The sequence below is a fragment of the Ambystoma mexicanum genome, chromosome 7q, assembly GCF_040938575.1.
Source record: "Ambystoma mexicanum isolate Mex_15411 chromosome 7q, UKY_AmexF1_1, whole genome shotgun sequence".
Taxonomy (NCBI): domain Eukaryota; kingdom Metazoa; phylum Chordata; class Amphibia; order Caudata; family Ambystomatidae; genus Ambystoma; species Ambystoma mexicanum.
Window position 1 is genome coordinate 595,803,600 of NC_090941.1, and position 16,220 is coordinate 595,819,819.

Genomic DNA, 16,220 nt, shown 5'->3' on the forward strand with positions numbered 1-16,220 from the left:
AAGATACAACACATCCCCCCCTTTTTCAATCAAAAGAAAACACACAAACTCGCAACCATGCTAGGACTAACACCCACAACATTTCTGCTACTCCTTCCACCCTGGCCTGCCACACCAGGGTCTCAGTGCCGCCACCACCAAGCACAACCTTGCCACATGGAAAAACAAAACAAAACTACAGACATGGACCCTCCTAAACTAAACACCTCCGCCAAGACTGCCACTCTTGGCCTCAAGTCTGCCACACCTGAGCACAAACCAAAACGCCCCAAAATAGGCTAACTCTCTTGCCAAAACAGAATCCTGCAGGAGGCAGGATACATCACATTTGTAAACTGCACAATGAGTTTAAATAAAATGCACCTGGCCCCATAGCATATCATGTGCATGCTCGTCAACTAGTTTCTTTTTTCCTTCAACCTCGCCCTCCTCATCATCATCTCCCCTCTCCCAGACCACCGATTGCAGCCTGAATTCACCAGAATTCACCAGAAGCTGTGTAAAGTTTAAACACTGCAGCTGAGCCCTTAAGGATTACTTCTGAAAATTAGAGCAGGTTAGCACCATCACTGTGCCCTAGCCCTCCCTTTCTCGTGTTGGCATAATTACATTTGTTTGTGCAGTTTACAAACGCACCGGGCCCCATAGAATTGTGAAACCTAATCCTTTCTCCCACCATACAGGAAACTCAAATCTAGGTGTATTCTCCATTATCAGCATATTGTATTGTGAACCCTAGGCCCTTCCCCCACTACACAGGAATCTCAATTTTAGGTCTGTTTTCCATTATCAGCCTACTCCACTGTGAAACTTAGGCCTTTCCCCCACTACACAGGAATCTCAAATCTAGGTCTATTCTCCCTGATCAGCCTATTGTATTTTTAAAACCAAAGCCTTTCTCCAACCATACAAGAATCTCAAATCTCTGTGTGTTCTCCATTATCAGCCTATTGTATTGTGGGACCCCCTCCAACATCCACAACTCATTCTTACGCAAACTCCAAAGCCAACCCACAAAAGCAGCCTTCAATACAACAGCACCCCTCAATTTCACCACCACCTCCGGACCGTATCAACGTACAGAGACACAAGCTCACAGAGCTCATTACAATTTCACAGTGCAAGAGGACAAGACTCAACACCATCCTAACCACACACAAAGCTGCAGGTGGGCTACAGCCCCTGTCATTGAAACTCTGAACCTTCCTACCACCAAGGACCCCAAGAAACCCCAACACAGAGATGCTAGCTGCCAAAAAGAAACGCAATAAAGAACAACTCAAGCAGATACACGCCCTCTTCCAGCTGAAACTGCCACAAATACAGAACACACCACAATAAATGCCACAGCCAACAAAACAAACAACGAGAAGAGAACAATCACTGTATCTAACACCGTATTTTGCAAATACCTCACTACCTCAACACCACCGACATGCCCAGGCACACCGAGAACCCAGTAGGACCCTGCTGAAAGGGAAGAGAAGACCTGAGAAGAGAAAGGAACATAACCAATGCCCCCACACCCTACATCAAAAAAACACAGGAAAGGGGTGGCAACCACATCAAAACACAGAAGATGAAGAAGCAGAAGAACTCATCAACCCAATAACCAATCAAACAGATTGTTTCAGCGAGGAAATAGACTACACAGACCACCAACCAACCTGTGACAACAACACAGAAGAACTAAGACAAAACAGCCGGAAGACAAAACAAGGATTAAAAAACAAACCCAACCACATCAAAAGGATCCATTGCAACCTAATCAACGGTAGATCAATGTCCAAACATGCCACATAGATTTTCGACCTCCTGTGCGACAGGGGTATCAACATTCTATTCATAACCGAAACATGGCTAGACTGAAAGACCAAAGAAATATCGAGGCTTAGTACCACATATTGAAATACGCCAATCACATGTTGAAAAGGTACAAGTATCTTTATTACTGTACAGAATTCAAAGCAAAACAAATAGCTACCTGGCTTCCAACACCTCGTAGTGTGTACCAGCAGACACAGTGAGGGGTGAGAGTGCTGGGCATCTTAACACAGACCTTTTTATACAGTTTCCAATCATTGTCCAGTCCTCTCCAAACTAATAATTTACATTCTAAGGCTTGTGCCCAGTTCACATGACAAATATTACAATATTGTACAATGGATTTAACAAATTTGCATGTCCATGAAGTTACAATGGCGACGTTGGTTCTCTGATCCATAGTAAGCCTTGTTTCAAGAATCGCTACAATGCAGTTCAGCAAAAATACACGATCTGTGTTTGTTCTACATTGTCTCATTGTTTATATGAGGATGAGGCTTGTGACCGAAGACAACACTTTGATTGCAGTTCATACGAATCACAAGGTTTCTTTGCATAGAACAAACAGTCTGCTCTCGGTCAGCCTAAATGTTGACAAAACTCAAAGGTCATTCAGCTCGACTGCAAGGTGCAAACACAGTCCACCATTTTAGGACATAAGCAAGAGTTAGAATCAAAATGGCAGATGATTCTTAAAATGGCGTTGACGTTGATGAACAATTGAAACTTTTCAGACGCGGTTTCAAGTGCAACGCGAATGGGCTTAGGCCGATATTCATAACAAGGTGGTATTATACAAATACAGTTTAACAAGACGACAACTAAAAAATCACACTGCACAACTGCATCCCTGACAACTTCAGAGTTACAAGTAAACAGAAAAAACAAAAGAGGATGAGGACTGGCGGTAGCATACAAGGACCACGTGAAAATCAAAACGGATGAACCACTAAACATCAAAAACTGTGAATCCCTAATCCTTCACCTAACAGCAAACCACGAACATATGATGCAACCTTCGTTGACACTTCACTGAAGCCATCACCGACCTAGCCATCGAACAGGAACAACTGATAATCCTGGGAGATTTAACACCTGGTTAGATGATGAAACCAATAACCAAAAATCAGTAGCCCAACAACTGAAGATAATGAAACCACATCAGCTAGACAAAGGAGGGACCCACACGGAAGGACATATGATAGACACAATCTTTGCCAACAAAAACCTCATGACCACGATGCCACTATTACAGATCCTCTGGAGCAACCACCTCATCATCCCGTTTGTTATCACGCTTTGTGTGATGACAAAAAACTCGACAAACTTCTGACCACCATGAAAAGAAACCGGAGGGCCATCAGAACCAGCAATTTAGCAAAACAACTGGAAATTAACAAACCACCAAAAAGACCCTGGAAGAAGCTGACCTCGACAGAAAAACAGAAATACTTCACAAATTGATCGCTCGAACAATCGACGAGATCTCCAAGGAAAAACCTTTCACCCCATGGTAGAAAAGAGCGACAGCAAAATTGTTTACCCCGCTACTCTGCGCCTTGAAAAGAAAAACAGGAAGCTTGAACTAGAATGAAGGAAAAAGAAACGATCAGGTGAAGAAATGACAACTCCAAAGACAAATCCACTCATACAAAAGGGAAATCCATGAGGCCAAAAAGAAATACTATGACAACAGCATCAACAAAGCAGCCAACACCCAAATAGAATTGTTTAAAATCCTAAATGAAATGAGAAACCCTCCTTGCTGCAAAAACACAGCGATACCTTCACTGAAACTATGCAATGCCTTACAGACCACTTCAAAAACAAAATCAGCACCATCCAACAGGTCATACAAATCAGATCAGCAACTACAACATGCGACCCACCCAGCCACCCGACAATCACCTGAACAAACTCTGAAGCTTGCCACAAATATCAGCAACAAAACAGGGTCACCCATGAATCCATGCCCCCCCAGACATACACAAGTCAATACTCACACAAGGAACACCCATTGAATACTAAATAAATTGCTATTGCTTTCAACAGGGAAAGTACCGCAACCATTCAAATCGGCATACATCAAGCCGCTCCTCAAAGACACAGAAGGAAACGTGGAGGACCTCTCCAACTACAGACCCATCTACAACATCCCCTACCCAGCGAAAATACTCGAAACATAAGTCTATAGAATAATACAATAATTCATAGAAGAACACCAACTGCTGGACGAAGCACAAGCAGGCTTCAGACCAGTTAGAGGAACGGAAACAGCGCTGTTTTCAATTTGGGATGATCTTAAAGCTAATGCAGATGCAGACAAAAGCACAGCTCTAATATTTCTGGATCTCTCTGCAGCATTCTACCCAGTCAACCATGAAATCCTCATCACGAGATTGGAAGAAACAGGAATCACTGACCTAGCCCTACTATGGATTAAATCCTTCCTAACAAACAGAACAGATACCTTTGGTATTCACCACAAGGGTATGCACCTGTGGAGTCCCACAAGGATCAGCCTTCTCCCCATTGCTCTTCAACATATGCATGATGGCACTAATCAAGCTCATTAAAAAACATGGCCTCAAATGCTACAACTATGCTGATGACACACAGATCGTCTACAAAATAGACAGGAAGGAAACTCAACCCTGGAAGACTGCCTACAAGAACTATACAGATGGAAGAACACTAACTACCTCAAACTCAACAGAAATAATGATCATATCCAAAAGGGGGGAATAACAATCACTACATTCCATGGCTGACGGAACTGGGAACAGCACCGACTCCATCAACAATAGTAAAGATCCTGGGAGTCCTGATGGACAATGTAATAAATATTGAACCACAAGTTAATGGTATAATCAAGAAATATTTCTTCCTCCTACACGCAGTAAAAAGGATCCTACCATTCCTATCTTTGACACAAAAAACACTCACCATCATCGCACTCATCATGTCCAGAGTAGACTATGGCAACAGCCTTTATTTACCTAGGAATGCCAGAACGACTACCAAAACAAATAATTCAGTGCATCTTAAACGCTGCGGCAAGACTCCTGCTCAAACTTCCACGAAGAGAACACATTACTCCAGCTCTGAAAATGTGCATAACACACCAAGCAATCCATGGCCAAGGAGCCAAATTCCTAAGTGATAAAATAACCATTTAACATCCAACAAGACCACTCAGGTTAAGCATCAACATCCACTTAGAACCAAAATCATACAATAAAAGAAAGTCCTTCTATCACCCGGCAGCAAAAAACTGCAATCACATCCGAAAAAACATACGCAACACCAGGGATCATCTGGAATTCAGGAAACTACCCAACACTTGGCTCTTGGCTCTGGAAACAGGAGGAAACAGCTAGGAAACTTAGACCCAACGGGAAGCAAGAAATCCAGGGAGGAAACCATTACCCCTAACTCAGTCTTCTCTAAATAGAGGACAGGGGGAGATGCTCCAACCACCCTTGTCCACATAGCACTAATACGCATTGGAAATTTAGCTAGGTAAGGTCCTCACACAGAATAGGCTGGGAGGGACCTGAGTCCTCTAACCAAAACTACGCCAACCCAGGGTGGGGGAACATGCTGCCATAAACCAGGTACACATACCAGTACAGCAAAACATAGAGGAAACTGAACAAATCTGCAAACTATGCAGACAAATTACAATACCAAATGCACAGGATAATCATAGATATTGGGCACAGAAACTCAAGACAAAGGAGGTAAGAAAAATGGAAAAAGAAAAAGAAAGAAAAACCTGCTAACCCAATTCTAAAACCTCAACTTTCTGCATATCCTCCTCATACAGAAACTCACAAACCATCTCTCGGCACAGCAATCCACACCCACTTCACCAGATTGCAACAACAGACTAACAACAAATAACCCCGCACAACAGAACATGGGAAGTCGCACCGACCCACAAACCGCACTTAAACTCAGTGAACAGTGCAAACCAAACTGAAGCTGCCAACAGGACATCACAACTCTCACTTTCCTTTTCCCACTACATCCTACAAACCCTGCCACTCCCCCTTTCTTTGCACATGTTTTCAGATCTGCCAGAGTACCTGGGAACCACTCCAGTCGTGATGGTGCACAGTACAAATACCTTTGACATTACCATTTAACATATCTCGTGCATTCATTTTTGTCTCTTTTGGATTGATTTTACTACTTGGCATGGGACTTGCCTTAAAAAGATGAAGAGGAGGAAGCCACACAAACCCCTTCTACAAACATGAAGACAAGGAAAGAGACAGTGTGGTTAGATTTCGAGGAACCAGAAAGAAGATGGCCAGAACCGGTTGAATACCCTTGACACCCAAAAAAGTGGTAAAGTAGCTTAGTAGAGAGAATCCTGTATGTGAAAAGGTTGAGAAATGTACCGAGGGGGAGAAAATTAGCATGGCAGAAGTGGTACCAAAGATAAAGGGTGTGGCTGCACTTGGACAAGCAGCAGGGTTTACACAGTTCCCTTTATCAGAGAAAGGGGGAGGACTGCCACATTATATTCCATAGCCACAAATGGACAAAAACAATTTAATTGTAAATAACCATCACCGACAGCAGTGGTGGGTAAGTGGATTTATGAATTAGAAAGGATGACCGCTGGAACGACTTTAGTGGTGGGTGACATGAAAATCTTGCTTGTTGCCATATTTGGAGAGCAGGCAGATGACATTTGGAAATGGGTGGGCTATCCTGGAGTGACAGCCCAGGACACCAATCATGACAGAGAACCTTTTAACAATTGCAGAGCTTACATATGGAGAGCACCAAGATTTCAGTACCCAGGCTCGTCAGACATGAGTGCAATTATGACACATAAAATGCATGACAATGAAGATCTGACTGCTTATATTCAAGAGATTCAGGAAAAATGGTGGCTAGAGATGAGAGAACCATGGGACAAAAAACACCACTATGTTTTATCACATATTATGCATGGGGCTGCCCGATGCAGCACAGAGACAAATGAAAATGATTGTGGGAATGGAAGCAAAGCCATGGGCAGAGGTTCAACTGACAATAGTTCACCACTCTTTGTTAAGACAACAGCAAGACATCAAGGACAGGAAGATGGAGGAATCAAAATAAGTACAGACATTTTCTTCTAAGTTCTCATTGCAAGGGGCAGTATTAACAAATGGAGAAGTGTTTAATAAACAAGTAGCACAGCAGGTACAAGCAACAGCTAACACGAATTTGCAGGAAAGGGAGAGAGTAATTATTTTCCCTGAGCTTGAGGGGGTGCACCCAGCGGCAGAGGGTTTGGATGTCAGGCTCCACAGGGAGGAGTATTTAATGATGGCCAACCTAGATTTGGAGGACAGATACAACAATTTTGGACATGTGATGAGACAGGGACATTTCACATGTATGTAGAAGCAGGGGAGGGATGCAAAGCAAGGAATGCTGACTCAAAAGCAGAAAGCCCCTTTGCAGACACAGCAGGTTCTGATGCAGATGCAAGCACTGGGACAAAAGAATACAGTGGCATCATGGAGCGTGAACATATTGCCATAGAGACACCCACACCTAGGATATGTGGTGTGACAGTAGTGAAAGGGAACCCTTTCACTGGAACAGGACTGGACTTATACCTGCAATGGGAAAGCCCACAGAAAGATTTGAGGTGTTCCATCCTATCAGTTACACCCGACCCACAAGAGTAACTGAGAGTCAGAGTAACCATAGGTGACAAAAAATGTTTCTTCCTTGGAGATACGGGGCGACTCGATCTTGTGTTAGAGAAGGGACAATTCCAATGTCAGGCTTTGCCATGAATGCACAAGGATTGTCTGGAGCAACAACTATGGTTCCTTTTACAGATGCTTTACCGATTACCATTGGGGAACATGACATGTTCATGCCACTATTGTACTCTAGCAAGACACCAGTCAACATATTGGGGAGAGATTTGAGATTAGCTGAACATGGCAATATCATATACTGACCATGGGATAACATGTCCCACACCAGGGATTCATTATGTAAATGCACAGGAAATCATAACAGCATTTCATGGTCAGAAAGTACAAAGGGGCGTACCTTTGGACTCAGAAGTATTCCTTTACAAAGTACAAATACTGTTAGCATGGCTTCCAAGAATACAGTACCGTGTATTATGATTACCCACAGAATTCTGTTTTAGACCAGAACTACCCATGGATGAGGAGGAAGGGCAAGTAATCACAAATACAGCTGGAGGCAGCACTAGTGAGAGAAGACAAAGGCCCTCATTACGAGCCTGGCGGAAAGTGACTGACCGGACCGCCACAGCGTAAATAGCGTTTCCGCCATTGCACGATGGAGCAAAGTGCGGCTCATTCCGACCCATCGGGCACGAGCACCACGCCATGGCGGAAGTGCAAAGTCCGCGATGGCGGAAATGACCCCAAAACGGCCCACACCGCCGCCGTACAGCGCCCTAGGTGCAATACCGCCACCCATCTTAGCGGACACCGCAGTGAGCGCCAACCGGAAAGTACGGTGACCGTAAATATACAGAAACGGAAGTAAAAGCATGGTCCCGGAACGGGAAACATCACGCCGTACACCTATAAAACCACAAAATCCACACAACCATTAAAAATACTACCCTGAGACACATCCCAACCCGTCATCCACCCTAGTGAAACCAAGAAAAATGGGAAATGTAGCGAAGAAAGCGTGCGACCGCAAGCGGAAGGTCCACTTCTCCCGTGAGGAACTCACCGTACTCACAGAGACCCTCCAGGAGAATGCAGCCGCCGTCTTCTCCACGCAAATGACCAGGACGGCACTTGCGAACAAGAAGGCCATATGGGCCCTGGTGGCACAGCGGGTAAGTGCGGTGGGGACCGCACCCCGCAACCCACAGCAATGCAGAAAACGATGGGACGACCTGCGGATACGCGTCCGTAGCATACTTTCTGCCAACCGCAACATTGCCACAGCCACCGGGGGAGGATCGGAATCACCCATCAAGTTGACCCCCTGGGAAGAAATCTGTGCCTCCACCATAGGAATGGAGAGCATAGAGGGAGTCGGAGGGATGGAGAAAGGAGTGCAGACATCCGAAGAATCAGGTAGGTGGCCCAAATAAAACAATGCCAAAACCACAATATCCAATCATGTGAAGTACCACGTGCCCACATAGTGCAACAGTAACACATGTCCAGGAGAACGTCCACATACATAGGCCTGATAGCACACTTCAAAACTCACATCAAATACATAAATAATTAAAAATCCTAAAAACACCCTCTACACGTGCAGCAGGCACACCCTAACTGCAGGCTGCCAAACAACTGCACCCTCACTCCACACACAAATGAAACCACCTCCAAGGCCCCGACCCAAATCACCCTCAGGTACCACCCCAATGCATGTGATACATTGCCAATCCAATTCCCACAGACCCATTAATAACGCTCGCCCTCCTTTACTCCACCACAGGGTCCGATCCAAACGACGAGCTCCAGGACACCCCTACCAGCACACCTGCAAAGAGGGCCAAGACCAACGGCCAAAGACCCTCCACCTCAGCTGCACGCATCAAGACACGGCAGCAGCACAAATCAAGTGGCAGCACACAGGAGGGAACTCCAACAGGCACCCCAGCAGCCAGCATGCCCACACCACCACCACCACAGGTCCCCCCAATGGATGCCACAGTAGGCACTGCTTCTGGTGGCAGCAGCACCATAGGTGACACTGCATTAATGGCAGCATGCTCCGACACAGAAAACGGGGATGTCGAAGTCAGATCCATCCATGACCTGTCCCAATCCCCCTGTCTGTTCCATCCCGTACACCATGAGGATACCACGCAGGGGCACCCACAAGACGACGATTGGCCATCCCCCTCAAGCCCTGTGGCAGGGCAACATGAGGCGAACAGCCACTCTGTGACACCACCGCAAATGGCCATGGCCCAGCAGAGGCAACAGTCCCTCGACCAGTTAATCGTGCAACAGCAGCAACTGGCCACGCTCCTCAAGGACCATGCCGATGAATGTGGGGGCACTAAGGCAGACATAGAAACATCAACTGAGACACTTAGGGCAGAAATGGAGAGAAGTACAGAGACACTAAGGGCACAAATGGAGAGTAGCACCGAGTGCCTGAGAGTCCAAATGGAGAGTAGCACCGAGAGCCTGAGAGTACAAATGGAGAGAAGCACCGAGAGCCTGAGGGGGGAACTGCATGCGACGTCCAAAGACGTATGTGCCGAACTTGCCGCAGTGCGCCGTGTGCTCACTGAGCTCTCACAAACCCTTAGGGACATGCATGGACGTGAGCAGGCAGAGACATCATCCGTTGCAAGTTCCGTCCAGGGCAGCCCCCAACGTAGATCTGGGAGGAACCTGCGCTCCACAGGCAGGGGTGCCCCTGATACCCGCAGAGGGGGCTTGCAATAGCGACTGCCCACTGACAATGAGCATCTTTGGACACTGGTGTTCGGGGGGGAGGTAGGAGGGTGGAGGGGGGGTGTTGGGCTCACTTGGGTGGTGGGTCGATAGGGTGTTTAACATGATATCACATATGCCATAAACAATGCACGATCAACCAATGAGATGTGTGGACATTGATCTTTGTGTACGAGGCCATTATAGGCGTACAGTCCATATTGTGCATGTACCAGACACACACAGTGCCACGAGTCCCGTGTCCATGTATCAGCCACCAGGCGTGAGTGCTAGAAGCATGCATCTATGAGATGCTGATGAATGTCACGGCCCTCCTGTGCCTCGCAGACTCCTTGAGGTGCTGCCACATCCCCACCCTCATCATGACCATCTTCAGGTGCTTGCAGTTCTGCGTCAGGGGGCATGGGCACATTTCTACGTACGCACATGTTGTGTAGCATGACACATGCCATCACCATCTTCGCAACCTTCACATGGCGGTACAGGAGTGCCCCGCCAGACCTGCTGAGGCACCGGAAACGAGTCTTCAGTAGGCCGAATGCCTGTTCTATGACTACACGGGTACGTGAGTGGGCATGGTTGTAGTCCTCCTCATGCTGGTCCCGTGGGTTCCGGACTGGTGTGAGGAGCCATCTCTTCAGTGGATATCCGGCATCACCTGTATGTGGACGATAAACGAATTATGTGGAATGCCATTGCTACGTACGCACTCCCCCCCCACCCCTTCCTGCCATGTCATTGCCGCATCACATACCCCACATCATCATGCATGAAATGAGACTCACCGAGTAGCCAGGATCTGTTCCCTGCGTGTCGCTCCATGTAGCGTGGTATTGTAGAGTTCCTCAAGACCATAGAATCATGGGTTGATCCAGGGAATCGGGCACAACAATGTGTAATGATCCTGTTGGAGTCACACACCATTTGTACATTCAGAGAATGAAATTGTTTCCGGTTGCGGTACAGGGCCTCCATGGCATGTGGGACGACCAATTCCACATGGGTGCAGTCGATGGCACCAATGCAACCCGGTATGCCGGCAAGTGCATGGAATCCCACTTTTGTGTTGGTAATTTCCTGCTCCGAGCGTGGTAGAGAGATGTAGTCGTCTGCGTGCTGCAGGAGGGCATCGAGCACTTGCAATAGTGTCCGTGACAACAGTGGCTGTGAAATGCCATGCAACTGTCCGACTGTGTGCTGGTAGGTGCCTGTGGCCAGGAAGTGGAGTACAGACACCACCTTCAGTAGGGGTGGGATGGCGGTTGGGCTATCTATCATGCTGACAAGGTCAGCCTGTGTCATGTCCACAATGGCGGTTATGGTGTCCCGGTCCAAACGGTAGAGGGTGTGGATCTGCTCATCAGTGAGGTTGAACGGATGTGCTCGGAGGCGTGGGATTGCGGGCTGCCTGCGTGGTGGTAGTGGCTGTGCTGGCGGCCCTTGCTGGCCCTGCCTTGCCCTCCTCCTCCTCCTGCGTCTCCGCCGTGCGGCCGGTTGTAGTTGGTGTTCGTCTTCTTCTTGAAGTTGGAGTACTTGCAGTGCTATCAGGTCCCCCAGGGCCAACATAGCTAGTCCTGCCGGTAGCATTTCGGAGTGGGTGTGGTTGTGGGAGGAGACTGGGTGTGCAATTTATGTGTTTTCTGGCTGTATGGCCTCCACCTGTGGTGATTCATTCCACCTGTGCAAGCTGCTCTCCCCTTTGGGCGAGCACGTCCCGCACACAACGCTGCAATTCGACGAATGGCATCTTGCTATTACAATCATGTATTTGTACCCGATGGCAGTGTAACATTGGTTGATATGTTCATTCGGCTATGGTCCCATTGTTTCACATACTATCTTTGCAGTCGCGAACAGACTTGCGAAGGGTCAGTGGAACGTAGTACTCGAGTAACGGTGGACCCTCATGCATCACTGTACCGAGGTTCAACGACGGGCAGGGCGTCCCATTTGTGAGTGAAGGCAGTTGCCATTTTCACACACAGCCGCACTAGATGGATTAATTTGTGATTTCAAGCGGCCACAGATGCCTTTTCGACGTGATGTTGCAAATGAGGAATTCGAAGGGCGGCGCTTTCGGTTTTCAGCTAGCGGCGAGGAGATGCCCACAGGTCTGACTGCAAATATAACGTTCTATTGTTCAATGTCCTTGGGACAGGGGCCATGGCGAGGATGCAATGATTGATATGAATAGTTTGGGATGCGCAATGGCGAAGTGGACGATGAGGCCGGACGTTCCCAAATACATGTTACTTCACAACACTGGAATTACGGGCTGGGGCACAGTGGATTTTGCAGGCTGCATAACGCACAGACTCAATGGAAATTTCACATGTTATGTTAGTATGGAAACAGGCGTTTTCATTACGGGATGAGGGAATGATGAATGGATGCATGGACAGATGATTTGATACAGAGTTTGCCATGTACAGGGCTTCTTGGAATCTGTCCGCCTCCCCTGCGCTATGTGATGCAGGGCTGCCATAATGGGACCATCGTCTATCTGGCCTTGTTGAGCCCTCCCTGTCTCGACGCGCCTTCAGACACTTGTGTCTATGCACGTTACCAATCCCATCTGATGGATTCTGTTTTAACAGACGCATGCACAGGTACACTCGTTTGTGATGGTGTTTTCACCTCGATATAGATAGTTATGATTCGCAAGTGGTTTTTGGGTGGTGATGATCCTTTGGAGTGGGCTAGCATGCATATGGCTGTGGATTTGGTGTGATCATTGAAGTGAGTAATTCAAATGTAGTTCTGATGGCCATACTATTCTTTTTCATTTCATTTGGTTGACAGGTATCTCCTCCCCTTTTGCCACTGCCATCTGTATGCCACTCCTGCAGATGGATTTTACTCCCGACACCTGCTGCTTCGTGTTAATCAGTGGAGCAGCATTACGATCTTATGGGACGATCGCCAATGGGCCACATGCCCTTACGCAGTACTAGTGGCTAGGAGCAACATTTCGGCCTTTCAGCTGGACTAGTGCCTCCCTATTGGGACGGCCCTGCGGTTCTAGGCGCTTCCATGTTGCCTTTTCGTACGAGAATGTAGCCCCTGTGTACCATGAAGGAACAGGGCGTCACACAAGAAGTAGCTGGTCATTTATTGCGGATGCAGCCCACAATGGTGAAATGTGTTTTGGAGTTCATGGCCTAATGGCTGTATGGGCTTGGTGAATTTGTTGTGCATTAAATTTCTATTCTGATATGGACCGTGTAGCGTTCTTCTTTGCAAGTGATGTGGCATATTCCTATTTGGGGAGCGATGTATTGTGAGGAGATCTCCATTGGGTTCCAGCTTCGGAGTATAGTTGCGTGGTACTGTGCTGGGCGCGTTTGCCTACGAAGCCCAGTGAGGTCAGGGATAAGGGCTGCCAATATGACTGTTTTAATGATGTCATGCTCAGGGGCGGGGGATTAGCTTTTGTGTAACAGATGCCGGTCAGCCAGGTGGATTGGTGGGATGATGTGATTTTCGGAATATTGCTGGTCACAGGTGCCTGTGTTTGCGTGCGTTTCTTGGTGGGAGACTGAGGTCATGTCCATTGGGATAGCTTCTGTATTCGTGCCATCTGTGCCCTGCAGCTCCCATTGGCCCCTCTTGAGATTCATTTGTTCGTTGGCAGGCATGGATGACTAGTACATTTCACTGGTTGCATTGTGTGACTTCATTGCACCTACGGGGAGTTGTACAATGTGGCCAGGGAGCGGTGTACAGGCACTCAGTGGGGCCGTTTACAGTTGGTTCGCGATGCCGTACTTCTCACCATGGCGGAATGGTACTTTCCGCCATGCTTGATGGCGTTAGCTGCATGTCCGCTAGGGTCAGAATTCGCGTACCATTGCGCCATGGTGGTAATTACGGTTTGGCATGGCGCGCGCGCGTACTTGGTGAAGTTAGCGTTGGCGTTCACTACGGTGTCGCTAATGGCATCGTACTTTGCGGTGACGGGTCATAATCGCACCGAGCGCTATTCGATGGCGGTATTGCATTTCCGCCATCGTTTTTCGATTTCCGCCAGGGTCGTAATGAGGCCCAAAGTGTTTTTGCATGGAGTTGATGATGAAGGGATAAACTGGAGAACAGTGATAGCTCTCAAAAAACTATACAGACTGACCGATCTAACAGATCAAGACTTGTTTATAGATGATGATGATTCAGATGATGAAGTAATGTTTGACACGAGTCGTGCGTACCAGCTAAAAATTGAAAACATGGAAATACTCCAGACAATATCACTAGTAAAAAAGATATCATCTTTTCTCTAGGAAGATTTGGCACATGTACCAAGCATTGACCAGCTGATGTTGGTCTATTGAAAAGAGTAGAGGCAGTCAAAATTAAATTGAAGCAAGGAGCTATTTTGCCACAGGTGAGACAACACCCCATGTCAAAGTAAGCTGATGAATGTATTTATGACACCATTGCTACCCTGGTGCTGCAAGGAATATTAAGACCATCAGAATATCCATGTAACACAGCTATGCACCAAGTGAAAAAGGTGACAGGGGAGTCATGGAGATTTATTCAGGATTTATGCCCCCCTGAACAACATTGGTCCTGAACCCAGCCACAATATTGGGTAATATTCTATCCGATGCTTAATAGTTTATTGTGATTATTTTAAAAAATTGCCTTCTTTTTATTCCCACTTCATAAGGAGTCTAGTATTTCACCTCATTTACCTACCACAGGATGAAACTAAAACATACTTGTTTATACCAGGGGTACTGCAAGTCACTTTTGGTTTTCAACCGAGTGTTGCAAATAGACTTGGAAAACATAAAGCTTGACACCACAGTGATAAAATATGTAGATGACATTTTGGTGTGCTGCATGACAGAAAAGGAATGTAGGAAAGACTCAATAAAGCTGATGACAGCATTGGCAGAGAAGGGGTACAAAGTTGACGAAGAGAACATGCAATATTGTCTAGAAGAGGTCCTATATATGGGTTAGCTAATATCACAGAAAGGAAGGAAAGTGAAACCTGAAAAAGCCGAAGCAATCCTGAAATCATCCAGGCAAGAGACAGTGAAAGGATCACAGCAATTTGTAGGCCTTTGTAGTTATTGCAGGGCATGTTTTTTTTTTTACTACAGCACATATGTTAAACCGCTTCTAAAAGGACTAAAGTGCAGAAAGATGACAGCGACATTGCCTCAATAGGTAAGATAAAAGATGCCTTTGATGAACAGAAGCTAGCAATCAGCAGAGCACCCGTGTTAGGGATCCGCGATTACAATGAACATTTGTTTCTATTGTCCTACTCAGATAAAGCAGTGAGGACAGCTGTCCTTGCACAAAAAAACTGCCATGTGACACAAGCCACTAGCATTTTACAGTGGCATTCAAGATCCAGTAATGAGAGGTCATTACCCTTGTGAACACGCATTGGGACTAGCAGCCTTCACAATTGAGAAATCTGCCACCATAATGATGGGCTGCCCAATCACCTCATATGTTGAGCATGCTCCCACACTATCTTTGAGAAGCCCAAAAGCACACTAACCACACAGAGAGCCTCGGACTATAAGGTGATTATGTCAAACCCATCAATCAGAATTAGCAGATGTAGAATAGTAAATCCAACCATATTCATAGCAGAACCAGTGAAAAAGGGAGACAACATGCATGATTGCAGTAGATATACTGTATACTATGAAGAGATACCACACCTATACATATAAAAATCACTTAGGTATGTTTTCGTACTCTGCTGATGCAAATTATCTGCATTAGGCTGCCCTCTGTTGTCCATATGGCAACGTGCACCTCTGTTTGCCATCCCACTTCAACAGCAGCTATGTTTGTAACAAACAGAATGAGCAAGGTTCTATTCGATCACCTTCACCTTCCACTATCGCAAACATTTGGAATAATTTAAGTTACTTCTTTCCACCCCTACTTCTCTTCACACAGCAGTTCCAGTGTCAATGAACAGTTAAT